The sequence below is a fragment of the Monodelphis domestica genome, chromosome 4, assembly GCF_027887165.1.
Source record: "Monodelphis domestica isolate mMonDom1 chromosome 4, mMonDom1.pri, whole genome shotgun sequence".
Classification (NCBI taxonomy): domain Eukaryota; kingdom Metazoa; phylum Chordata; class Mammalia; order Didelphimorphia; family Didelphidae; genus Monodelphis; species Monodelphis domestica.
This window is the reverse complement of record NC_077230.1, coordinates 182,817,228-182,844,310: the sequence shown is the minus strand read 5'-3', so window position 1 is coordinate 182,844,310 and position 27,083 is coordinate 182,817,228. Positions and strand designations below refer to the sequence as shown.

Genomic DNA, 27,083 nt, shown 5'->3' with positions numbered 1-27,083 from the left:
TGAATGAAATCTTAGAAAAATTAGAGTTAGTAGATATGTGGAGAAAAATAAATAGGGACAAAAAGGAATATACCTTCTTTTCAGCAGCACATGGTACATTCAAAAAGATTGACCATGTACTAGGGCATAAAAACATTGCAAACAAGTGCAAAAGAGCAAAAATAACAAATGCAACCATCTCAGATCACAATGCAATGAAAATAATAATTAGTAAGGGTACATGGAGAGGCAAATCAAAAATTAATTGGAAATCTAAGGCAGAAGAGTGGTAAGGGCAAGGCAAATGAGGTTAAGTGACTTGCTTAGGGTCACACAAGGTGGAAGTGTCTGAGGCCATATTTGAACCTAGGACCTCCTGTCTCTAGGCCTGGCTCTCAATCCACTGAGTCACCCAGCTGTTTCCAGAAAGGACTTTCTTGTACAAAAAATATTTATAGAAGCTCTTTTTGTAATGGCAAAGAATTATAAATTGAGGGGACATCCATCAATTGGGGAATGGCTGAAGAAATTTTGGTACATGTTGGTGATGGAATACTATTGTACAATAAGAAATGATAAGCAAGATGATTTCAGAAAAAGCTAGAAATATATACAGGAACTGATGCAGAGCAAAATAAACAGAACTGGGAGAACATTGTACATAATAACAGCAATATTGGATGATGATCATCTGTGGAAACTTGGCTACTTTCAGCAATGCAATGGTCTGGGACAATTCTGAAAAATTTAGGACAGGGAGTGAGGTAGCCACCTCCAGAGAAAGTCTGCTGGAGTCATCTTTCACATCAGTATATGTATGGTTTTATTTTGGGGCTTTTGTTATATATGAATTTGCTCTTACAAAAATGACCAATATGGAAGTGTATTTTGCATAACAATAAAAACAAAACTATAAAAATAGATAAATAAATACCCATTATCTAGTGTAACTCCTTATCAGAGATGAGAAAAACAAGGCCCAATTAGGGTAATCCACTTGTCCACCCTCATACAAGGGTTGAAGGTGGTACATGAACCCACATCTTCCACAGCCCTTCCCTTCAACTGACTATGCCGCTAGTTCTATTCACACAGAATTGTCCTAATGTCTTGTTCTCTATCTTTCTCCCTTTCCCACCAACTAATAAATACATGTTGCATAGTATTGTTGGAATAGAACATTTAGATGCTGAATAATTTATGCACAAAACACTCAACTTACAAAAAAGTGGCACTCCACAAATGTTTATAAGTCAGTTGTCTAGAACTCTAGAACTCTGAATGTTTTCCCAAAGAAATCATGTTCTACATGTGGTTCTATAGTGGTTAGGTTCTCAGACTAGCCCATTAACCAAGAGTGTGGATAAAATCTTATACATATACAACAGAAAGGGTGAAAACTATGATATTGCACACATATGGTATTTTTGCTATATTAAAGGTTAATGACATATTTGAAGAATGAACATCATTTTTTAAAAAACCCTTACCTTCCTTCTTGGAATCAATACTGTGTATTGGCTCCAAGGCAGAAGAGTGGTAAGGCTAGGCAATGGGGATTAAGTGACTTGCCCAGGGTCACACAGCTGGGAAGTGTCTGAGGCCAGATTTGAATCTAGGACCTCCCATCTCTAGGCCTTACTCTCAATCCACTGAGCCACCCAGCTTCCCCCATGAACTTCATTTATAATACTGTTTCTACAGGAAAATGCATTAAACATTACACAAGATGCCGGGGATATGGAGATTCTGAGAATACTGTACATTCATCCGTCCATTCACCTGCTCCAACCTTGTTCCTCTTCTCCATTGAATAAGTGGACCAAAGGGTCTGGAATTACTGAGGAAAATAGTATGGGGTGGGTGAGAATGAAGAGGGCCAAAGGATCTTACCCTAATTCCCCTCCCCCCCTCCCCAGGATCCTTACAAGCTAGAAAAAAAAACTCCAGCCCCTGTTAGTAGCCTAACAGGCAGAGATATAGGACTCTTAGCCAGGGTAATATTGGTGGGGCTAGGGTAAGTGCTATATCCAGCTTGAATTGATTGTACAATTGTTAAATTTTCAGTGTAAACACACTGAAACAGGTGCACTTCAGAAATCTTCAAAATTACAAACCAGGGCTTGATTTATGGTTTTGTTGATTGTCTAGACTTAAGAAAGCAATGAAGAAAATATTAAGCATGCAGCTTAAACAGAAAAAGTGTGTTCTATGTGCACTTCCCCCCAAAAAGTTGGTCATTAAATATTTACCAGCATATCACTGTAGAGAGTAGTGGGTAAGAAATTTAATGTGCTTATCTGAGCCAGCAGCTGAGAATTATGTTGGTAGCAAAGCACAAATCTGATAATGTTCAGTATGGAAACAGAAGGAATGGCCTTTAATGTAACTTTCCACCAAGTGATTCTAAGGCTAATTCTACAACGTGATTCTAAGATTTAATTGGCATAACCAGTTCAGAAGCTGTCTGAAGTCTCTCTTTCCCTTGGAAGAGTGGCATTCAGGAAAAGCCTGTGGTTATAAATGTCTAAAGTTTCAGAAGCAGTGAGTTCCAAGGAAATATAAGAGCGCTCCCTTCTCCCCCACTAAACTATAAATCCTTATTGATGTGTTTCCCTTATTGTAGTGACCCGACAAGCCCAGGCTTCATACACTTGTCCTCCTGACCCTCATCCTGAGCTTAGCCCATAGGACTTCTACCCAACCCAATTTCTTCTCCCAAAGAAGGGAAACTACAGGAAACAACACATTTCCTACAACAGCTCCTCAATGACTGACCATAAATCTAGAACTGGAAGGGAGGCCCATAGAGTCTGACTCTCTCATTTTATACTTGAGGACAGAGACCTAGAAAAAGTGAAGTGGTTTCAGAGATCATATTAGAGCTGAAAAGGACCTCAGAAACCTTTTAGTCTAACCACATCATTTGTAGATGTGGAAACTGAGGAAATTTCAGACATTTGCTCCAGGTTTCACAGACAATGAATGGGGACTGCGGGGGAGGAAGGGGGGCAGGATTTAAATCCTCAACCTCTGACTGGAGCTCATGCTCCTTCCATTGCCCCTCACTGTCTCTCTGAATCATTTGGAGGCATAGAGAAACATTTCTTGATTTCTATGGGCTATACATATACAAGATGCTACTAATTTTCATTCATTGAAATTCAGATCTGAAAGGGACCTCAGACAATTGTCCAACTAGCTCCCCCCCCCCCAAGTTTACACATAATGAGATTTAGTCTCTTAAGAGAAGTCAAGGTCACATAGTTGCAGAACTATCTTTAGCCAGTCAGGGCTTTCCACTGCTAGAGAGGGCTTCCTAGCTGAAAGAAAGCACATTATTTACTTTTCAAATAGATACACAGCTTTTCCAACCACTATCACTTGATACATAAGAACAAGTAATTTAATAACTAAATACTAACTTATTCATCATTAGAAAGCATTCATTCAAGCCCCTAAAAGAGCAACTTTTCCTTTTTCCTCATGGTGGATAATAATCTTGAGGATTAAAAGTAACAAGTTTAAGGTTGTTACTTTTACCTATAGTTAGTGGTAGTCTCTGTGACCGAGAACTTTTACTTATATTGATTTTACTACAGGTCAATTAGTTTCCAATTAAAACATTAGGACTTCAGGACTTAGAGCTAGAAAAGACCTAGTCCCAACTTCTGTTTTTACAGATGAAGGCACTTGGCCAAGTTCACATGTACATATATATGTATATATGTACACACATTACTTCAAGTTTCTCTTTTCATGACAGTAACTTTTCTCTTTTCATGACAGTAACTTAAAATATATATTGACAATTTGAAGGCAGGGAAAATTTCATGTTTATTTAAAAATTTCAAAATACATCATGGTGTCATAGATGGAGAGCCAGCCTGAAGCCAGGAAAAGTGGGTTCAAATGCTGTCTCTGACACATGTTGGTTGTGGATTCTGGGCTAATCACCTAACTTCTTAGTCATTCTTTGAGGCAAGGACTTTTAAACTTTTTTTTTTACATCATAGACCTCTATGACAATTGGCTAACTGCTATAAATTTCTCAGACTTAAGGCTTTTAAATGCATAAAACAAATAAGATTACAGAGGAAACCAATGATTCTGAAATACTTGTTAAAATACAAATGTATTTTTTAAATCCATGGTTTACAGGTTAAATATACCTGTCCCAAGAGAATAAATTGCAAAGAAGGTGCTTATCTCCCCTGGTAAAGATATTTTCCTCATCTGGACGGTCCCTATATCAGGAAAATCATAGTTCCAGTTTTTATCCCTACTTAAATTTGGGGGGTTTATTTATTTTTAAATTATTTTTTTAGATTAAATTTCCCAGGTATCTCTTTTTCTTCCCTCCATGTACCAGAGAAGGTTATTGTTTTTATAAAACTATGTCTTGCTTGTTTCTATTTATCAGTTCTGTCTCTGGAGGCAGACACACACAATGTTTGAAGTTGTTCTTCAAATATTAATTCTGTAGCTATGTATAATGTTCTCTTGAGTCTTCTCATTTCACTCTTCATAATTTCACATAGGTCTCATATTTTTAAAAAAATTAAACTGCTTGGGGGGCAGCTGGGTGGCTCAGTGGATTGAGAGCCAGGCCTAGAGATGGGAGGTCCTAGATTCAAATCTGACTTTAGACACCTTCTAGCTGTGTGACCCTGGGCAAGTCACAACCCCCATTGCCTAGTCCTTACTGATCTTCTGCTTTGGAACCAATACACAGTATTGATTCTAAGATAGAGGGGAAGGGTTTTTAATAAATAAATGAAAATGAAAATTAAACTGCTTGAATGATTTCAGAAAAACCTATCAAGACTTAGAGAACTGATGAAAAGTAAAGTGAGCAGAACCAGAAGAACATTGTACATAGTAACAGCAATATTTTTTGATGAACAGCTATGAATGACCTAGCTATTCTCAGCAATAGTGATATAAGATAATCCCAAAGACTCATGATAAAAAAATCATCTACCTTCAGAGAAAGAACTGATGGAGTCTGAATGCAGACCCAAACATATTATATTTCTCTTTCTTTCTTTGTTTCTTTGTAATTTTTTTGTTTGAGATTTCTTCCACAAAATGACTAATATGGAAAAACATTTTATATGACTGCAGTATAAAATCTATATCAAATTGCTTTCTGTCTCAGGGAGGTGGGGAGGGTTAAAAGGGAGTGAGGGAAGGAAGAAGAGAATTTGAAGGAGAGAAAATTTTTAAATAATTATTTAAAACTTCCTACATGTAAAAAGAGAAAAATAACATTATTTAAAAAAAACTGTTCATCATTTCTTACAGTGCAATAGTATTCCATCATAATCATAAGACACAACTTATTCAGCCATTCCCCAACTGATGAGCATCTCCCCAATTTACAGTCCTTTGCCACAAAAAAAGAGAACTGCTATAAATATTTTAGAAATATAGGTTCTTTCCCTTTTTATCTGATCACCATAAGAAACAAATCTAATAGTAATATTGCTGGGTCAAAGTTTTATACTCTCTGGGCATAATTCCAGATTGTTCTCCAAAACAGTTGGATCAGTTCACAGCTGCATCAACAGTGCATTAGTGTTTCCATGTTTCCACATCCCCTCTAACATGTGTCATTTTGCCCTTTTATCATTTTAGCCAATTTGATAGGTGTCAGATGATTTAGGTTGTCTCATTTGCATTTCTCTAATCAATAATGATTTAGAGCATTTTTCCATATGGTTATGTAAAGCTTTTAAAATGTTTATATCTTTTGGACATTTATCAATTGGGAAATGACTCATTCCTATGAATTTGATAAAGTTATCTATATATTTTAGATATCAAACTTCTACCAGAAAAACTATCTATAAATTTTTTTCCTCCAACTGTCTGTTCTCCTTCAAATCTTGGCTACATTAGTTTTATTTGTACCAACCCTTTTTAATTTAATATAACCAGAATTATCCATTTTACATCTTATTAAAACACAAAACAAAAACAAGCAAGACAATGTAAACTAATTACAACACAATCAATTGATTAAAATGAAAGTAATCTGCCTTTAAAATGCAAAATTTTTAATGGAATCCTTCAATTATTTTGTTTTAAAAAACAAATGAACAGGTATCTGTGTTTGTCTTTTGGATATAACTCAGTCCAGTGCTTCATACATGACAGAATGCAAACAGAAAAAAAAAAGTTCTTTCATACAAAAACGAACTTATTGAAGCAGTAAGCTCCTGGCTTCTTTAGACCAAGTGAGAAAAACAGTTTCCTTTTAGAAGCTTTAAAACAAATAAGGATCAGACAAAATCCACAATCCCAGCTAAAAACTCAAACCTGTGAGATTCACCTAAACTTTAAACAATCAAAACACTTCTTGCTGAAACAAGTAAATCAGTTATATTTAACTTTTTTTTGCCCAAAAGGGAAAAATAAAAATCACTAGAGCTCAATGAACCAAATATCTTATCCATCCTCCTTCCCTTCTGCCTTACTTCCCTAATTAGGATAGCACAAGGAGGTAAAGACAGGACACAGGACATGACTGGAATCATTTAAAAAATGCATTTTACTATAGCAAAGAAATTCAAAACTCAAAAGAAAACAGGTAAAGTTAACTATTTAAATCATAGCCATTTAAATCAATTCATTCTAACCACATCTGGCAGCATTTAGTAACCTGGAGGTATGTTCTGTGCCCTGTAGTACTGCTACATATGTTTGGCCAATGGAGCAACAACAAAGGACATGGAGGTAGCAGCAGCAAGGATATGGAAAGTGGCAGTATGGTAATGATCAGTCCAACCAGCTGAGGCACTTATGTAAAGCACACAATAAAGCTTTACTTCTTGCTACTGGTTACTTCATTGCTGAAAAATATTTGGTCAATTTAGGTATGGTTTTATTTTAAGGTTCAAATTCCTCAACTGCTATTTCTAAAGTCACTGAGTCACTCCTTACTTTAATCTACCAATCTCCCCACCCCACCCCCTTTTAAAAAAAGGCATTTAGTGAAATATATCAGAAATATGCTGTATAACACTAAATTGTAGTCTTGCCAACAATCCACATGAGAATTTAACATGCTATTTTCTAGGCTTGTTCTCTCTGTTTAGACTCCAGAAGAAAGAATGCCTCTATGTTTAGTTCTCATCCACAAAGGTATTATTTTGCTCAAGTAGCAGGCATGTCAGAGAGGTAAATGATGTTCCATGAACATCATTATTATACAACCCAGTTAAATATGATGGTGTAAAATTCATTGTAATAGTATGGGCTCTATAACTCCATCTCTAGGCCATTTCCTATCAAGTGTGTATTTTTACTGTGCTTTATTTAGTCCTCTAAGGGTTAGGGCTTGGGAAAATTATTTAGTTTGCCTTTAGCAGGTCTCCACTTTCCTTCTGGGAGCCCTTCTTTTTCCTTCTCTCTCCCCAACTAAAAGCCTCCAAGAATTCTACTTCAGGCCTACCTTACCTCCTCTTACCAATATTTAGCCATTTCCTTTCCAGTCCAGAAGTAAAAGTATCCATTCTCAGTTAATCAGAGAAATAATCTCTGTTAATTATGAGTGCTCATAGCTTAAGTATTTTAACATCAAGGTAATATATTTATATTTTTTCATTTTAACTGGGATTTTCTGGAAACAGTGCCTTATCTAGCCAGAAATGACAAACGAGGCAATTTAAGGCACCCTGCTAAGAAAGGGGTAACCTATTTTTGATAACCATTTGAGTTTGTTCCCTTCAAATTTTGCCATGAAATATCAAGTATTTAAAAAATATATAGTGGGGCAGCTAGGTGGATCAGTGAATTGGAGAATCAGGCCTGGATATGGAACATCCTGGGTTTGAATCTGACCTCGGACACTTCTTAACTATGTGATACTGGGCAAGTCACTTACCCCCACTGCCTAGGTCTTATTGCTCTTCTATCTTAGAACCAATACACAATATTGATTCTAAGATGGTAAGTGAGGGTTTAAATATATATAGATATATATATACACACATACACATTATATACATGTACCATATCAAACACTGAAAAATAATAATTTAATGAAAAACATCCACAAATTGTTATCTAATATTTTTCCTCTCTAGATTTGTTATTTTTATTGGTGTAAGAAACTTCTAGTCAGGAAAGTTCTTCTACTAATGCAGACTGATAAATGTTTAGCAACATAGGTTCAAAGATTTAGAGTCAGAAGTACCTCAAAGGTCATTGAGTCCAACTTCCTCATTTAATAACATAAAAAAATTTTTTTAAACAATCCAGGCTCTGGAAATCAGTCTGTCAAGCTAGAAGGAGCCACTCCAAATCTACATTTTATATAATCTCAACTGGGTCCTCATTATTGCAATACAATCTAATTCTTATACTCTAGCATAGTTGATTCTCTATCACTTTCCCCATGGTGGGGTACATAAATCTTCTCTTCTCTCCTCTTGCCTTCTCTATTATCTCTTCTCCTACTTTTAATAGCTGAAATATTCACCTCAAGGTTTACTAGGAAGAAAAAAAGGCCATTCACACTGAACTTCTCCCTTCCATATCATATAACACCTTGACATCTTTGGGACAGCTAGGTGACACAATGGATAGAGTGCTAATTCTGGAGTCAGTAAGACCCGAGTTCAAATCCAACCTCAGGTACTTACTAGCTATGTAACCTTGGGCAAAGCAGCATCTAACTCTTAGGGTTTTTGTAAGGATGAAATGAGGTAATAATTGTAAGTCTTTAGACATTATACTTGGCATAAAGTAAGTGCTATATAAATGTTAGCTATCTATTCTTCCTTATGTTTTTCTTGATAACTCCAGTCTCAGTTTCTTACAACACTGATCAATTCTCTCCAGGCCTTGAAATTACTTCCCCTCCCATCTTTAAACCTCTCCCTCTTCCCTGATGCCTTGATCTCTCTATACTTAAAAAATCTTTATTGAAATCTTTATTGAAAATTCCAGAGGGACAGAACCAGGATGGCAAAGAAGGTACAGGGATCCATCTGAGTTCTATCAAATTGCCCTCCAAAAAAAGCAGGGTGGGGCTGATAGAAAAGAGGGAAAATTGGAGGAAGTAGAGGTCAGAAACTAAATAGTTAAATAGGATGGAAAGTAATACATAGTAATCATAATGGTGCACATTTTTTACATGTTTCTCTAATAAAGGCCTCATTTCTCAAATATAAAGAGAAATTAGTTGAATGTATAAGAATAGAAGTCATTCCCCAATTAATAAATGGTCAAAGGTTATAAATAGGCAGTTCTCAGACAATTCAATTAAAGCTCTCTATAGTCATATAAAAATGCTCTAAATCACTATCATTTCAAGAAATGCAAATTAAACAATTCTGAGGTACCACCCCACACCTATCAGACTGGCTGTTGTGACAGATAAGGAAAATGACAAAACTTGGAAGGTATGTGGGAAAGCTGGGACCCAAATGCGTAGTTGGGGGAGTTGTGAACTGATTCATTCAGGAGAGCAATTTGGACCTATAGCCAAAAAGCAATTACAGTTCATATCCCAAAGAGAAAAAAAGGGGGGGTCAATATGTACAAAATATTTAAAACAGCTTTTTAGGGGGGCAAAGATTTGGAAAGTAAGGGGATACCCATCAATTGGGGGAATGGCTGAGTAAGTTATAATATATAATGAAATATTATTGTGCTATAAAAATGACAAACAGGAAGAGTTCAGAAAAACCTGGAAAGACTTACATGAACTAAAGCAGAATAAAATAAGCAGAACCGGGAGAAGAATACTGTGAACAACTATGAATAACAACTATTCTAAGCAATACAATGATCCTAAATTACTCCAAAGGACTTGTGATAAAAAATGTCATCTACTTTCAGAGAAAAATAACTGAGTTTGAATCCAGACTAAAGCAAACTTTTTTCACTTTCTTTTTTTTTCTAATATGGAGAAATGTTTTACATGATTGCATATGTAAAATCTCATAGATAACTTACCATTTGAAGGGGGTGGGAATTGGGGGGAAAGGAATGGAATGGGAGAATTTGGGAGTTAATATTTTTTTGGAAATATTGTAAACTTTTTATATGTAAATTGGGGGGAAAATAAAGTTTAATTTTAAAAAATCTTTACTTAATCTCTATGATCCACCTTAAGGAAACTCCTAGAAAAGGACAATTTGTCTCTACTTCTCATTTCTCTCATCCACTTCTCATCTGCCTGGAATCTAACTTTTAAAACATTTGACTCAACTCATTCCCTTAAAAATTACCATTAATCTCTTAAAGGCCAAATCCAATGGTGTTTTCTCAATATCAGACATCATCTTTTTTGACCTCTCTGCAGCATGTGAACTAGCCTATCACCTCTCCTTTCTGAGTTTTTGTCACAATACTATCTCTTAATTTCTTCCTGTTTGTGTTATTGATCCTTTTCAGTTTTAGCAGAAGTTAGGTCTTTCTGATTCTCTATCCACTCTACAATGCTGCCTGACATCTAGACTTTATTCCACAAATAATTACTAAAGGCTATGTAATGGGAAATTCTTTTTGAAATTATTTGCAGCAATCACTATATATGAATCAGAGAATTTGCTTAACAAATAGCCCAGATAAAATAATCTTTCTTTTAAATCTAAGTGTATTTTTCACTTATAATAACAGATGAAACTGAAATGAGGTTGTTTAAAAACCTGGAAGGGTTGTACTGTCAGGCAAACTAATCTCTTAGATATAAAACTTTAATATAGAAATGTTAACATAAGAAAAAGTGTTAAATTTTATATTTGCCTGTATTCTGACACTCTGGGGCTTGATATCAGGAAGGTACTCATAGAATCTCAGAGTGAAAGAGATTTTTTTCCATCCTCTTTAATTCTAGGGTCTTCCCTTTGATTATCTCCAATTTATCCTGTTTATATCTTGTTTGTACCTAGTTTTTGTATGTTGTCTCTCCAACTAGAACATGAGTTCCTTGAAAGAATTGTCTTTTGCCTTTCTTCATATGCCCGGTGACTGAAGGTGGTAAACTAGAGGTAGTTAATAAATGCTTGTTGACTGACTGACATCAGAGGATATCAAGTTCACCCTATACTTGAACAAGAAACACCTCTATGAAATCCCTGATAAGTTGTTACAGAGACTTTGCTTGAAGACTTTTGAATGCAGAAGAACTCACTATCACTGAGGTAGTCCATTCTACTTGTGATATCTTTAATTGAAAGTAAATTTTTCCTTAAATTAAAATCTGCTTTTTTAAACATGCCTCCCTACCTTGTATATACAAGATTGGTTTTAAAAATCCAAGTATATCCCTATGAAATTTCATCTTCAGAAGGCTGAACTCAGCATTTAAGCTGTTCCAAACATTTTTGATACTGACTTTAGAATCCATCGTGCTAGCTATGCCTTCCCAGTTTTAAGTCATCTGCAACTGATCTTTATTCATGTCAATAATAGAAGGATTCTAAAAGCACTCAAGTAAGACTTCTTCTAAGTAGAAAAACACAATGCTTTCTAAGTATGTTGTCTACAAATGAAGTCTAGGAATTGATTGAGTTTATTTTTTAGAGGGCAGAGCCAAGATGGCAGAGAAAAATCAGGGATTTGCCTAAATTCTCCCAAACTCCCCTCTAAACAACTTTACAATAACACCTCAAATTGAATTCTAAATGGCAGAAACAAAAAAAAAGTAGGGGTAAAACAAAAGGACAACTTGGGAGGTAGGCAGGAAAGGTCTAACTCATCAGGGTGATGGGCAGACTTGGAACTAAATGGAGACTGAAATTGCTGGAGTGCCCGCAACAGACCTTGGAGGTAATAGTTCATAAACAGTGGCAGAAGCAGTTTCCAAAGTTCCCAACTCACAGACAGGAAGGAAGTCAGATAACTGGTCAGAAAATTACAGAGGACCCTTTGTTGGCACTGAGTGCAAAACTCTGTTTCACTGCCCATATGCAGTTCTAGGCCATAGTCCCAGTGCTAAGAGAAACATTAGCTCACTAGTGGTTGTGGTAGCAGAGGTGTAAGGACAATAGTCACAGTTCTAAGACAGAGGAGAGTGCTTCTAGTCATTCACAGACCAGAACACAGAGAAGTAACCATACTTCTCTTTAGAATCATACCCACCTTGGAAAAACTGAACTCACAGATTCTCAGAGTTATCTCTGAAAACAGCAGCATGAAAGGCCTGAAGCTTGGGACAGTGCCTCTTTCACCTTGGGAGCAGAACATAATGGTATAAGTCAAGAAATAGGTTGGGAAAAAATAAGCAAACAGAAGAAGAACCTGACCACAGAAAATTACAGTGAAGACAGGGACAATCAAGACACAAAACCAGAAGAAGTCAATGAAATCCTAACAGCCACATACAAAGCTCCAAAGAAAAAGGTGAACTGGTCACAGTCCCCCCCAAAAAAAATAATTTCTAGAAGATCTCAAAAAGGATTTTAAAAATATAAGAGACAGAGGAAAAATTGGGAAAAGAAATGAAAGTGATGCAAGAAAATCATGAAGATCCTAGGTTCAAATCTGGCCTCAGACACTTCCCAGCCATGTGACCCTGGGTAAGTCACTTGACCCCCATTGCCTAGCCCTTACCACTCTTCTGCCTTGGAGCCAATACACAGTATTGACTCCAAGACGGAAGATAAGGGTTTAAAAAAAATCATGAAGAGAGTTAACAGCTTGTAAAAAGAGGCACAAAAAAATACTTAAGAAAATAATATCTTAAAAACCGGGATTGGCCAAATGGAAAAGGAGATACAAAAGCTCGATGGAGAAAATAATTTCTTAAAGACTAGAATTAGGTAACTGAAGGCTATGACTCCATGAGACACCAAGAAACAATAAAGTAAGCCAAAATAATGAAGAAATAGAAGAAAATGTGAAATATCTCACTGGAAAAGTAAATGACCTGGAAAACAGATCAAGGAGAGATAATTTAAATCATTGGACTAGGGGGCAGCTAGGTGGCTGAATAGATTGAAAACCAGATTTAGGGATGGGAGGTCCTGGGTTCAACTCTGGCATCAGATACTTCCCAACTAAGTGATCCTGGGTAAATCACTTTGCCCCATCTGCCTAGCCCTTATACTCTTCTGCCTTGGAATCAATACAATGTATTAACTTTAAAATGGAAGGTAAATGTTTTTTAAAAAAAAAAGTCATTGAACTATGTGAAAATCATCATTTTTTTAAAAGAGCCTAGATATCCTATTTCAAGAAATTATCAAAACTGGCCTGATATACAAGATCTTATAGGGCAAAACAGAAATTGAAAGAATATATCAATTATCTCCTGAAACAGATCTTAAAATGAAAACTCCCAAGAATATTATAATCCAATTTCAGAGCTTTCAGACCAAGGAGAAAAATACCAAAAGTAGCCAAAAAGGAAATAATTTGAATATCACAGAGCCACAGTCAAGATAACATAAGATTCCTAAATCTTCTACATGAAAAGATCAGAAGGCTTGGAATATGATATTCTGAAAGGCAAGGAAGCTAGGAATGCAAGCAAGAATAACCTACCCAGAAAAACTAAGTATAAATTTTAAGGGAGAAAAATAGATATTCAATGAAATGGAGGACTTTCAAGCATAATGATGAAAAAAGACCAGCGCTAAATGGAAAATTTAACTTTTTAATACAAAACTTCAATTGAAACATAAAAAGGTAAGCATGAAAGAAATCATAAAGGATTCAATAAGGTTAAACTTTTATATTCTTACATGTGAAGATGTTATTTGTAACTCCTAAGAACTTCATCATTAGAAGTATATACATAGACAGAGGTAATATGTATGAGTTGACTCTGATGGGATGATACAAAAAAAAAATAAGTGGGGGTGGAGAGGAGAGGGATGAAATAGGAGAAAGGGAATGGGAAAGGTAGAATGAGATAAATTACCTTACATAAAATGGATGAAAGGAATAACTTTTATAGAGTTTATTCTTCTTAGAGAAAGTTTATTCTTAGATTTCTCTATTTTCTAAAATCTCTGTTGGAATTGTTCATACCATATTCTCAAATAAACTAATATATGAGAGGGTAAAGAAACTTTCCTCAATCCATACAAACCTTCAGTTTTACTAAAATTCCATGGGACAAGAGTTGTATTCAATAAGGTTAGGTCAGATATTTTCCCCTCTCCTGTTCTTTTCTCAAAATGAATGTTTTCTTTAGTTCTTTGATACTGTGTAGTTACTAAGTCCAGAAGGTAAAACAATTTTCTTTCTTTTAGTAAATTATTGGCAGTTCCTTTTATTCTCAAATTTTTGCTTGTCTTTCATAAGGATTAAAAATGAAAGGATTAAAGATTCTTTAGAGTAGAGCAACTCTAAAATTAACTCTATTAATAAAACTATTATTAACATTTAAGAATTTTAATAATGACATTTATATAGTCTTTTAAGGTTCACAAAGTGAAGCAAGTAGAATAATATAGTAGAAAGACCACTTACTGGAATCTGAGGACCCAGTTAAAATCCTGTCTCTGATGTTTACTATCTGTGTGACCTTAAAGAAGTCATTTCATTTTTTTGGGGGGGTCTCAGTTCCCTCAACTGTAAAATGGGGGGGGGGTTGTGCCAGATAGCTTCTATGATACCTCCTAGTTCTAGATTTATGAAATGATTGCATACATATTATGTTGTATATTATTGTTGTTCTCTAGCTAACTGGATTGTTAAATGGATCAAGTGGGACAATATATTGTAAAGATTTGAAATCGCAATACATTATATATATGTTAGCTATGACTATTATTATTATTACTCTTTTATCATTTGGACTGGTTTTGCTAACTGAAAAAACCTCCTCTTCCATTTGTTTCTTGCTCTTCTACCTTTGTATAAGGTGCACCATAGCTTGAACAATTTCTTTATTCAATTTTCCATACCATATTCCCATCATCCTTTAAACCTCAACTCAGAATCTGTCTTCTTAATCTAACTCATAATTAATGAGTTCAAGTAAGTCCCATATATCTAGCTTGACACTCTATCATCACTCATCCCCCAAGAAACTTCTATAAAATTTAAGTATGTAACTATATATTTTGACTTTAACAAAATCTCATACAGAAAATTCCAGACTTACAAAACAGATGCATTAGGGCATGTTTATTCTCATTACAAAAGTATTCTTCCTTCACTTAATCACTTAAATAGCTGCCTAGATTTTCTTCTCTTTCCCTCTCCTAGAGCATTAAAGTGAATATTTACATTATTAACTACTTGACAGACAGGCCTAAGGATTAGAGAAATTTACAGCTATCTTGTTCAAAGACATTCGAAGATAAAGATCAATCAGAAATTAATATAAAAAATTCCTGAAATTACCAGGGAAGTTAGTGGAAACACAGAATCCAATTGCTAAAATCCTGCCTAAAATTATTCAACTAAGGTACACAAGAAAATGGTTCTTACAGTGCTAGAAATAATAAGTCTCCTTTATAGTCAATCAACTCCTAGCACAAACTCTCTATCCACTTTTCTCCTCTGATCTTTCAAATACCCCTGGGTCCCAGGGGTACAAAACTGGTCTCATCATATTTTCATCTACTAAACCAGTACAAGGCATTTGCCTCTAAATGGCCATTTCAGCTTCATGGCAAAGGGCTTTCTAATTCAATCACAGTGTCATTCATTCATCTTAATGTGCCAAAAGTGATGCTGCTAATTTATCAAGACATTAGAAGAAACTTTAACTAAATTACAAGTGGCAACAAGGTTCAATGAAAAGTCATGGACTCATGGGGATCTGGGATATAGTGCCAGCTATGACACTAATTAGCTGTGTGGCCTTGGATATTTTGCACACTGCCTGGCACACAAAAGGCAATTAATAAATGTTTACTGAATAAGTGAATAAAGTTAACCTTTCTGGGTATCAGTTTACTTATTTATTAAATGAGGGAACTAGACTAAATGATACCCAAGATCTTTTGTATGGTTATCTAAAAATGGAAGACTGAAACTGGCTTGCAACTATGAAAGGGGTCATTTCCATAAAGGAATGATCTCATTTTCCAACCAACAGTGTAGATCTTGACAATCACAGGTTTTCATTATTCTGTTTTGATTTCTGTCCACACGTTCCTAAGAATCTGTACAGGGAGGCTTTCCAGTGTTTTAGGGACCTACCTATCTAGATGTCTCTTAATTTGGCATGGTTACTAAGGAAGTGAATATGGTCTTACTGTACAACTGTCCCTCTTGTATTCCAGTCACTGCTGCCACTTATATGTTTTATATCTCACTTGGTTAGTATTTATAATCAGAAAGTCATTGAGTAAAGTTATTTCCTCTGACCTCTTAGGCTTACAGAATTATAGATTTTAAGCTGAAAGGGGTATGTAGTCTAGCTTCCTTGTTTCACAGATGAGGAAACCAAGGACAAGGGAAGTTAAGTAACGTGTTTAATGTCTCATGGACAGTAAGCAGCAGAGCTGAAAATTAAACCCAAGTCTACTGATCTCAAATCCCGCCCTTTCTACCACACTGAGCTAACACCCAACGATTTTAACAGAGGGATAAGAGAGTCCTTGTTGGAGGAAAGCCATTAAGACAGGTTTCTATAGAATTAAATGTATTTTTTGGTCAACAAAAACCAGGCACAACAGTTGTTATAATCAGTTAATTGTCTGATGGTAAATATGTGACCTGCTGTAGAATATTTCATGTTTGAAGGTCTGTCTGTTCCTTTCTCATACTTCCATCAAGGATACCCTTGATTAATTTGCAAACTATTCTTCAAAACTTTATAGAGTTGGAAAAGTAGGCATATGTGTTGGTAATTATTGACATTTTCTCAATTGCCTTTTTTTCCAGTAGTAATACCGCTTATGATTCTGTCCAAACATCTGGCATCATCCTCTCTTTCAGGGATCTTGAAAACTGGTTTCTCAATAGCCTCAAAGTTGTGTTACCTCCAGCGTGTGTCTCATCTGTGTAGACATGATCTAAGTTTTAGTATCATTTATACTTCTGCATGCAGGACATCACTGTGATGTTAGAATATAAAAAATTAATTAATAAATGAATAAAGAATTTATTAAGGGAGTATTACATGCAAAACACTATACAAAGTGTTGGGGATAAAAAAGAAAATTAAAGCAGACTTGTTCTCAAGGAGCTCACATTCTAGTAGGAGAGATGACATAAATGGAAGGTTTTAATTGCAAGTCACATTGGAATACAGCAGCAAAGTGGATGATAATGTCTTTTCTTTAATATCATATTAAATGTCATGGTTCCACTGTTATTGATGGGAGAGGGAAGGCTTGTTATAGTTATCATGACTCATCCTCCCCATTAATTTTTGCTCATTGTCCTTTCATTTCCATTCTTAAATATTCTTGATGATTTGGCCTTAAATTGAACCTTTTATCAAGCTTTCTTTTACTTTCTTTTTCCATCCACCATTTCTTATCATTCATAAAACAATACCTTCCACTATTTCCTATTGTAAGGCTTTTATAAGTGACACTAAACTGTTTTTATACTTGGCTACCATATCCCTCTGTTTTAGTAAGTACATCATGGCTAAGGCCATTTCTAGGCTCTTTTGTTTTCTTGTAGCAACTGGCTTATCTCTGTCAAACTTCTTTCAGAAAAGAAGATAGTCTGTATAGATTGCTTCCTGTAAAAAAAAAATTATCAAGAAACTCTGCATTTTCTGCTTTGTGATAGCAAAAAATTGGAAAATGAGGGGATGCCCTCCAATTGGGGAATGGCTAAACAAATTGTGGTATATGCTGGTGATGGAATACTATTGTGCTCAATGGAATATATACTGGAGGAATTCCATGTGAATTGGAAAGACCTCCAGGAATTGATGCAGAGTGAAAGGAGCAGAACCAGGAGAACATTGTACACAGAGACTGATACACTGTGGTAAAATCGAATGTAATGGACTTTTCAGAGAGACATATGAGAAAGAACGCTATCCACATCCAGAGGAAGAACTGTGGGAAAAGAAACACAGAAGAAAAACAACTGCTTGAACCCATGGGTCGATGGGGCTATGATTGGGAAAATAGACTCTAAAAGATCACCCTAGTGCGAATATTAATAATATGGAAATCAGTCTTGATCAATGACACATGCTAAATCCAGTGGAATTACGCATCAGATATGGGAAGGGGGTGGGAGAAGGGGAAGGAAAGAACATGAGTCTTGTAACCATTGAAAAATATTCTAAATCATCTAATTAAATAAAAATTTAAAAAATAAAATAAAAAAGAAGCTATGTATTTTCTATCAATAGTTTTGAGAACAGAAAAAAAAAACATGATGGAAAAGAAAAGGAGCTTCCAATATAAATATATTCAAATGATACAATTCAAATATTAAGATATCTATTGATATCATATCTAGGTATTGAGGAACTTTGTAACATGCCCTGATTCTCATTTTCCAAGTAAGGAAATCAAAGGATGTCAAATGTGGTAAGCATTTAGAACCTTTAGTCACTCGATCTGTTTATCCCACTTAAAAAGTCATACTATGTTTTGTTGAAATTATACCATACCATGTGAGGCTGAAAAATTGAATATCATAAGGATTCCTCATAAAAGATCTTTGAAAAGCAGTCTCTGTAAGGATTTAAGAGATAGCTCGGCATTACTGATAAAAGTAGGGCTGTTCATGGGCAAATTCCTGCAATTTGGCTACAAACTAGAAGCCCAATTTAACTTATAAGGCAGTACTACAAAGTGGTAGCATTGGTAGTATAACCTACTTGCCAATGCTGAAGACTGCATGTCAACAAGCAATACCATTTTCCATAGTTCTGGGTTCTGGCAACCAATGTTCAGGTATTCATTGGTTGGGTTCTTACTCCTCAGTACTGTTTTGTCCCAGAATGACACCTTATCCACATTCCACTGCCCTGTGGTAAGTTTTTGGAAGTAGAGAATGCACAAGATGGCTCTATTTTTCTACTTACTTAAATAGATCCATTCAATATTTTAATTTATTTGATATTAATTTAAGTGTTTTAACTTTTAGATCACAACAGAGAAAACACTGAAAAACTGATTGTATACAAATTCCAAAGAACAGAAACACCTCCACCTGGAAGGGTGCTAAATAGCAACTTCTTGATGTGTTTTAGAGGTATTTCCTTCACCTTGAAAGAGTTTGAGAAGGTGGGAGCAGTCATTATTTGTGTCATTTCACAATTGGGGTGATTAAGGCCAATAAGATGAGGTGATGTCTTCTAGGTCATCTTGCAAAATGAAAAAAAAAATGTAACAGGATGTAAACTTTACATTTGATGATCTTTTTACTTGACTACATTCTAAAATTCAACTTGAAAACTTCCAAAAGATGTACACTACAAATCTGTGACTTTTGACTGTTCCATAGCAAAAAGACATTTTTCCCACAACCCTATAAAGGCAAGCCCATAGCACACAGCTAGTACAGAGAAGGGTAAAAATCATAACGCATACAAAAACAGACTAAAAATAAATCACATAGGAAATGCAATTAAGTTTAATTACATTGAATGCTAATACTCCCTTTGCAATCATAAAAACAAATGTTTAAAATATTTTCTAATGAAAGGAAAAGCCACCAGGAGAATATTATCAAGCTAAAAATAGAACATTTGTTTAATGTTTGAATGTTATATCATTACTCTAAATCCAACATGACCTAGATTTTCAAAATAAAAATAATTCTTTTTATTTTACTAATTTCTATGCATCTGAATAAGAACAACAATAATTTCCAAAAAAATGTCTCAAAGACATCTGAAAACCACCAAAGAGATATGCTGACACTTTGAGTAAGCAGCAATCACCAAATGTCAAGTAAGTCCTACTATACTGGGTACCGTTAGATATCCCTGTACTCATTTCTTATTGTAGAGGAATCTTTTACCAATATTCCAGCAAAGTGGCAGCACAACTGGTAATGTTCACTGGCCCCTGGGTACAGAAAAGATGCAGTGAAAGAAAATAATAAAATGAGACCTGAATACATTTTTCTTAACTCTCTTCGGGATCTTTGAAGGACTCAGAGATTTAGATTCCTTTAAAGGAAAAGGAGGGAGTTCCATGCAGGAGGCAGGGTGGGATCATGTTTATCAGTCACAACAGTTCATCTGGGCCTGGATCCAGGTAGTCTGCCTGTCTAAGTCTGATGAAATATAGGCGCCACCAGGTAACAGAAGCGGTCCAGGAGCTTGCCAGAAGCATGTAACTCAAAACTAAAAAATGAAATTAAAATACTACTTCAGCCAGGCAATTTCTTTCCTCAGGATTCAATAACTACAAACTATGGCGTCTGAAGAACAGAAGACAATCCCTGGTATGTTTTCAGTTCCTTCTCCCCCATACAAGCAGAAACATTCAAGCCAGAAAAGATGTATGCATACAAACATTATCAGCTTGTTTCTAAAACAGCATTTCCATAGCACATTACAGTGTTTCAGGAGACATGACATATCTACCCTCCCTTCCAAAGTTTCCCTTCTTCTGTCTTTACCATATACTGCATTTGTGTAGCTTTAGCACTACCAAAAGGAGCAGGATTGACAGCTCAAAAGGCTGAAGCCTTCATGTACCCCGAGGGCAGGTACTGCAGGGCAGTGGTTGGAGCACAGAATGCCTGACCTTGCTCTGTCAATAAACCTGAGCCCTGACCTGTCAGTCCCCTGAGCCAACTACTCTGACTATCCTTGTTTTTAATTGTTCTAAAAATGGCTCTTCATTTAAAAGTACCTTTGTATAAACACCCCACAGGAACTGACAGTCATCAAAATTACCACACAGTTCTAGTTTTTAAGAAGTACTAGGAAAAATCATTCCTCCAAGGTAAGGCTTTGCAAAAACATTTTCCACTGCTGAGCAAAATAATCATCATCATTTTCAGCTTGCTCTTTTACTAACACTAATTTTGAATTTTAAGAATATTAATACTGGACTTTAGGTCTACTGTTTAATTTACATGTAGACACATTAGAAAGATATGTGATACTCACAGAAGCAAGCTCTCCCTCTCAAACCAGTGTAATAAATTCTAAAGTTTGAAAGGAAAGCTAAAGTCTCAGGCTTCTTGGGAAGAAGCTTCATACAGGTTTTGGAGAAGAGAACAAACTTTCCACCTAAAAGCTTTAATCCACACATTTTTTTAATGAAAAGAAAGGGAAATAAAGGAGAGAGAAGTTTTGAACTGATTCTTTTTTCTGGGAAGAAAAAATAAAAAAATCAATGGATTAAATCAGAGTTGGAGATATGTGCAAAAGTTAAATAAATCTTTAATTCTATGAAAGATACAACAGAGATTTCATAAATCGTGGTTTTGGTTTTTTTTTTGTTGTTGCTGCTTTACATATTTTAATCTAGCCCCTACTTAGACAATACAAAAGCAATAAAACTTTAAACATAATTTTTTTTAATTTAAGGGCCAGAATAAATCATTTTTGACCCTACTGATATGATATTTCCTCAAAGACCAAGACATTTTATCTTTTTCACCACTACCCCCAAAGTGAGAGCTGAACAGCTTAAGAACATATTTCTTAGCTAGCATTACTCAGACTTTGTATCATCATAAGCTACTTGTGTGAAGGCAAAATTCCATAAAAAAAGAAACTTTCTTAAGTATTAAAATAACAAACTTTTCTGTAGATGTACAAGCTAGTTGCTAGGGATAGTCTTGTAGACTTTTAAAAGCTTTTAACTTTTAAGTCTTGTAGACATTTAAGAGTTGGAAGAAATCTCAGAGGTCATATAATTTAACCTCTTCATTTTACAGAGAACCCAGAGGAGAGGTGACTTGCCCAATATCACACAATTAGGACTAGAATCTGGGCAACATGATTCTCTTAGTCTTATATTCTTTCCTTTTTTCATGAAAAACATATTTCTATATTAGCTATGTTTTTTTTAAAAAGGCAAGAAACATAAAGAAAGTAAAAAATAGTATGCTTCAATCTATATTCCAAGTTCAACATTCTTTCTCTCAGGAGGTGGATAGTATTTTTCAATATGAGTCCTCTGGAACTAACTTGGATCACTGTATTGATCAGAAACTGAATCTTTCATGATTGATCATTATACAATATTGCTATTACTATGTAAAATGCTCTCCTAGTTCAACTCACTTCACTTTGTATCAGCTCATGTAAGTCACTTCAGGTTTTTCTCAAACCACTCCCTTGTTGTTTCTTATGCCACAATAGTATTCCATTACACTTATATGACACAATTTGTTCATCCATTCCCCAAATGATAGATGTCTCCTCAATTTTCAGTTCTTTGCCATTACAAAAAGAGCTGTTATAAATAATTTTGTACATATAGGTCCTTTCCCTTTTATTTTGATTTTAATAGGACATACTGTTGGGTCAAAAGGTATGCAATTTTATAGCCCTTTGGGTATAGTTCCAACTTGTTTTCCAGAATGTGTAAGAGACTAATATATTGTAAGAGAATAAGACTGCAGACAACCTGGGGAAAAGATGCAATGAATGGAAGCTTGGAGACCCAACCATCAAGGAAAAATTCCAGGGGAGAATGTGACCTGGAGAAGGCAGTTAAAAACAGGAACACACAAACTGCTTCTGGCTGACTCTTTTTCCTTAGACTATTGGGAGAGAGAGCTGAAGATTTTCCTCTGCCTTTTGGTCACTAATTTCTTCTCTGAGATATTGGAGTTTGACTCTGAAGGCCCTTTCAAAACTGTTAAAGACATCCCTCTTATAAGACTATAAAAATTTAATTATTTAATTTAAGATTTATTCTAGATTAAGGAAATCCTAACCCCTCTCTCCTATCCAACCTCCTTTTCTCTTCCTTCCTTAAAATAAACTCCATTTCTAACAAATTTAGAGAGTGAGTTATCCATCAGATTTTTTAGTCAACTTACTCAGTCTGAATCCCAACTTCACTCCAATGGAAGTTGGTGGGAGGGAAGGAGGGAGACGGGGTCTGACTCTTCACTACTGTATTGCTCAGTGTGCTTGCTTAGCAGCCCCCTATTACCATAAACCACCTAACTAAATAGCCACCTAATACAAATGGTTGGATCAGATCACAACTCCACCAAGAGTTCATTAGTACATCTATTTTTCCATATACTCTAGCATTTATCTTCTTTTTCTTTCACATTAGTTAATTTGAAGGGTGTGAGGTGGTTCCTCAGAGTTGTTCTAATTTGCATCTCTTTAATCAACAGTGACTTAGAACATTTTTTCATATAACAATTGATAGCTTTGATTTCTTCTTGATTCTTTCTTTTAAAAAGTAAGAGTGATTTTATAAAAGCTTCTTTACAAAGGAGTTTGACTACCTATTTGTACCAATCAAAAGCTCACAAAAGAATTAGAATTGGCCAAATAGAAGCTAATGATATAACATAATAATATAATATAAGACATGAAGAAATAATAAAACAGAATCAAAAGAATGAAAAAATAGAAGAAAATATGAAATATCTCATTAAAAATTGACAGAAAAAAATCTAGGAGAGACAATCTAAGAATTATTGAACTACCTGAAAGTCATGATAAAAAAGAAGCATAAACAAAATATTACAAGTAATTATGAAAGAAAACTGTCCTGATATTCTTGAATAGAAATTGAGAGAATTCACCAGTCACCTCCTGAAATAAACCAAATGACAACTCACAGGAAAATTATAGTCAAATTCCAGAGCTACTAGGTCAAGGAGTAAACACTGCAAGTGGCCAGAAAGAAACAATTCAAATATCAAAAGTCAGGATTACATAGGACTTAGTAGCTTCTACATTAAAGGTTCAGAAGGCAAAGGAACTAGGTTTGCAACCAAGAATCACTTATCCAGCAAAACTGAGTATATTCTTTTAGGGGAGAAATGGTTATTTAATAATTTTAGTAATTTAATAAAATAGAAGATTTTCAAACATTACTGATGAAAAGAACAGACCTAAATAGAAAATATGATGTTCAAATATAAGACTTAAGAAAAACATAAAAAGGTAAACATGAAAGACAAAACTTAAAAGATTCAATAAGGTCAAATTGTTTCTATTTCTACATAGAAAGATATTTGTAACTCTTTAAAATTTTCTCATTATAAGAGCAGTTAGAAGGAATTTACACAGGCAGAGGATGTGGGAATAAGCTGATTAGGATGGCATGATATGCAAAAAAATCAAGGGGGTGAGAATTGCACTGAGATAAAAAGGAAGAAAGAGATAGAATGTGGTAGATTATCTCACTTAAAAGAGGCATGAAAAAACTATTACAGTGGAGGAAAGGATAAGGATGGTGATGTACAATGCTTAAACCTTACTCTCCTTGGAATTAGCTCAGAGAAGGAATAACAACTATACTCATTTGGGTATAGAATCCTATCTTACCTATAGAGAAGAAGGAGGGGAATAAGATGGGGGTGGGGGAAGAAGAATAGCCAGAAGGGAAGTAATTAATAAAAGAAGGGGAGGTGATTAAAAGCAAAATACTTGTGAGGAGGGACAAAGAGAAAGTAGAGAGAAAGAACAGTATCAGAAGGGGAAAATGAGATGGGGGGAAGATACAGTTAGCAATCATCACTGTGAATTTGAACAGGATGAACTCACCTATAAAACAGAATCAAATAGCAGAGAAGATCAAAAACCAGAATTCTATGATCTCTGTTTACAAGAAACACATTTACATAGAGAGTAAAGGTAAAAGGTTGGAGCAGAATCTATTATGCTTCAGCTGAAGTAAAAAAAGCAGAAGTAGCAATCAGGATCTCAGACAAAGCTAAAGCAAAAAAAATCTAATTAAAAGAGATAATGAAGGAAATTACATCTTGATAAAAGGTACTATAGACGATGAAATAATAGCAATACTAAACATATATGCTCCAAATGGTATATAGCCTTCTAATTTTTAAAGGAGAAATTAAATGAGCTTCAGAAGAAAACAGACAGTGAAACTATACTAGTGGGGGGACCTCAAACTTACTCTTACAGAATTAGATAAATCTAACAAAAAATAAACAAGAAAGAAGTAAAGGAAGTCACTGAAATTTTAGAGATGTTACATTTAATAGTTCTCTGAAGAAAACTGAATGGAGATAAAAAAGGAATATACCTTCTTTTCAGCAGTACATGGCATCTACACAAAAACTAACCATGTACCTGAGCATGAAAACTTCACAACCAAATGCAAAAAAGCAATAATAAATATATCCATTTCAGATCATAAAGAAATAAAATTACAATTGATAAGGATCCATGTAAAGACAAATTAAAAATTAATTGAAAACTAAATAACCTAATTCTAAAAATGAGTGGGTCAAGGACAAATCATAGAAACAATCAATAATTTCATTTGTAAGAAATTTAAAATGAGGAGACAACATATCAAAATTAACAGGCTAGAGCCAAAACAGTACTTAAACGGAACAGTTCTATCTCTGAACAATTAGATCAATAAAATAGAAAAATAGCAGATCAGTGAATCAGGCATGTAACTCAAAAAAACAAACAAAATAGAAAAATAATAACTTTTAAATCCCCAACTAAAAACTAAATTAGAAATCTTAAAAATCAAAGGAGAAATTAATGAAATTGAAAATAAGAGAACTATTGAACTAATAAATAAGATTAGGGGATGGTTTTATGAGAAGAATAAAAATTTAAAAGAGCATTGGTTAATTTGATTTAAAAAAGGAAAGAATAAAATCAAATTACCAGTATCAAAAATGAAAAGGGTGAATTCACCATCAATGATGAGGAAATTAAAGAAATCATTAGGAGCTATTTTGCCCAATTATATGACAATAAATCGGGTAATCTAGGGGAAGTGAATATTTACAAAAATATAAATTGCCCAGATTAACAAAAGAGGAAATAGAATACTTAAATAATTCTGTATCAGAACAAGCCATCAAAGAATTCCCTAAGAAAAAGTCCCCAGGGCCAGATGCATTCACAAGTGAATTCTATCAAACATTAAAAAGCAATTCCAACACTATATAAAATGTTTTGGAAAATAGGCAGCGAAGGAGTTCTACCAAATTCTTTTTAAGACACAAATATGGTCCTAATACCTAAGGTAGGAAGAGCAAAAACAGAGAAAGAAAATTACAGACCAATTTCCTTAATGACTATTGTCATTAAGATTAAATAAAATGCTAGCAATGAGACTATAGCAATATATGACAAAGGATCATTTGCTATGACCATGTGGGATTTATACCAGGAATGCAAGGCTAGTTTAATGTTAGAAAAACTATCAGCATAATTGACCACATCAATAAGAAAATTAACAGAAATCACATGATTATATTAATAGATGCAGGAAAAGCCTTTAATTAAATGCAACACCCATTTCTATTTAAAACACTAGAAATAAGAGGAATAAATGGCCCTTTCCTTAAAATGATAAGTAACATCTATCTGAAACCATTAGCAAGTATCATCTGCAATAGGGATAAGTTAGAAGCCTTCCCAGTAAGATTGAGGTGGAACAAGGATGACCATTATCACCACTATTATTTAATATTGTACTAGAAATGCTAGCTTTAGCAATAAGAGAAGACAAAGACACTAAAAAGATTCAAAAGCAGGAAATTAGGAAACTAAACTCACTCTTTGCAGATGGTATACTTAGAGAAACATAAAGAATGAACTAAAAAATTAGTTGAAATAATTAATAACTTTAGCAAAATTGCAGGATACAAAATAAATCCACATAAATCATCAGCATTTCTATATATTACTAACAAAGTCCAGAAGCAAGAAAGAAAAAGAGAAATTATATTTAAATTGACTCCAGACAAAATAAAATACTTGGGAATCTACTTGCCAAGACAAACACAGGAATTATATAAACATAAATTACAAAACTACAAAACACTTCTCACACAAATAAAGTCAGATCTAAACAATTAGAAAAACATTGATTGCTCAATGTTTAGCCAAGCTAATATTAGTTTGGCCTACCTATGAGCAATCAATTCTACCTAACCTAATTTATTTATTCAGTGCCATACCATCAAACTACCAAAAATTATTTTATAGAAGTAGGAAAAATGTTTACAAAATTAATCTAGAAAAATAAAAGATCAATAATATCAAAGAATTAATGAAAGAAATATAAAGGAAGGTGGGCTAACGTGATCAGATCTTGAAAACTGTA

The 27,083-nt window shown here is 34.5% G+C and overlaps 1 protein-coding gene across 4 annotated transcripts in view; it reads right to left on the bottom strand.

The window, feature by feature from the left end:
• METAP1D (methionyl aminopeptidase type 1D, mitochondrial) overlaps positions 1–27,083 on the bottom strand; it is a 102,198-nt gene that overhangs the window by 44,128 nt on the left and 30,987 nt on the right. Inside the window, exon 2 of one of the 4 annotated variants that reach the window (XM_056793993.1) lies at positions 16,795–16,901. The exons of the other annotated variants lie outside the window; for them this stretch is intronic. The gene's annotated coding sequence lies outside the window, so the exon portion shown is untranslated. The remainder of the gene's footprint in view (positions 1–16,794; positions 16,902–27,083) is intronic. 4 annotated transcript variants of the gene reach the window in all.